The sequence below is a fragment of the Stegastes partitus genome, unplaced genomic scaffold (genome assembly GCF_000690725.1).
Source record: "Stegastes partitus isolate 25-593 unplaced genomic scaffold, Stegastes_partitus-1.0.2 Scaffold1232, whole genome shotgun sequence".
NCBI classification, from domain to species: Eukaryota; Metazoa; Chordata; class Actinopteri; family Pomacentridae; genus Stegastes; species Stegastes partitus.
Window position 1 is genome coordinate 1 of NW_007578963.1, and position 1,440 is coordinate 1,440.

A 1,440-nucleotide genomic window follows, 5' to 3' on the forward strand; every position below is an offset into this window, starting at 1 on the left:
GGCCATATTATCTTCAAGGACATACGCTGTTCTCAGTAGGAAAACATGAAACAGAATCATAGGCTCAGTGCAAAATACAGATTCAGAATACATAATAGCTCGAAACATACTTAATTCTAACAGTCTGGTCGGCCTAGTGATGCGGTTCAGAACAGAATAATGGTTTCATTCAAGATGACAGAATAATTGTCTTTCTTTGTCCTGATGGTGTTCCTCATGTCCTCCTCAGTGGGGATGAGATCCTTTTGATGCTGTTGTAGACATTTTGACCTCTACTTCCTGCAGGGCCAGAAGTCAGAGTGTTTCTGGCAGCCATTTGGTCCTTTGTAGGCCTGACAGGGACTGAGGGTTTAGACCAGTTGCCTGGTTGAACTGGTCCCAGTATGCATCTTGTCTGGAGGTGTGTGTTGTGTTGGTCTCCTCCTGATAACCCAACTTCACACCATCCTGACAGATCTGGAAGACGTCTTCCTTCAAAGTTCCACATCTGGTGGTGCCTCGGTGTCTCTGCTCCGTTGGTCTCAGACTCTGTTTCCAGTCTGTGACTGAAAATAGATGAAAACTTGCTTTTCTCTGTCTTAACGTTGACTCTGGCTGGTTGATCCTACACCATCGAAGGATGATGGAAGAGCTGTATCTGTATTAATAATGTTTAGTACTCTGCTGGCTTCCAGGTATTCTTCCATTCTGGTCTCTATCATTCATGCCTGGCATTGCATTTTGTACTGTTTTGGTAAAATTGTCATAATATTTCAAGGTCAGAGTTCAACAAGCTTATCGGCCTCATATTCTCACGTGTCAGGGGTTTCCTGGTGTTGGGAGTCATATAATTAGAGCTCCATTCATAGAAGGTGGAAGGTCTCATTCTGAAAAGGTCTCGAGGAACATTTCCAGCAGTGGCGTTAACAGTTTGGTTCTAAGTTTTTTCTACCAATCGACTGGACAGCCATCCTGGCCTTTTCCCAGGTTTCATACAGGCAATTGCACTTCCCATTTCTTCTTTGTTAATTTCTAAGTCTAGTTGTTCTCTGGATTCTTCTGAGATGGATGGTGTCGTTAACCCATCTAGAAAGTTGTTCTGTCTTTTTCGATCTGTCTTAATTTCTGTTTTGTACAATGTTTCATAAAATGTTTTGAAGGCACCACTAGTTTCCAAAAGGTCTGTAACAGTAAGATTGTTGTTTGTAGCTGATGTGATAGAGGTTTTGGTTAGCAGTTGTTCTGTTTGCCATGCCAGTAGTTTATCTGATTTATCACCTTGGTCAGAAAATGTTTGAGTCTCAAGAGACTCACAAGGTTGCTAACCCTGACCTGCTCTGGAGGCTGTTAGCACGTTGTACTCTGCTCTCAAAATAAAGAGTCCTTTTTCTGTTTTTGGGTCTCTTTTCTGATAAACTTTTTCTTGGAAGATTCTAATTTCTTCCTTCAAATGTTGCCTTT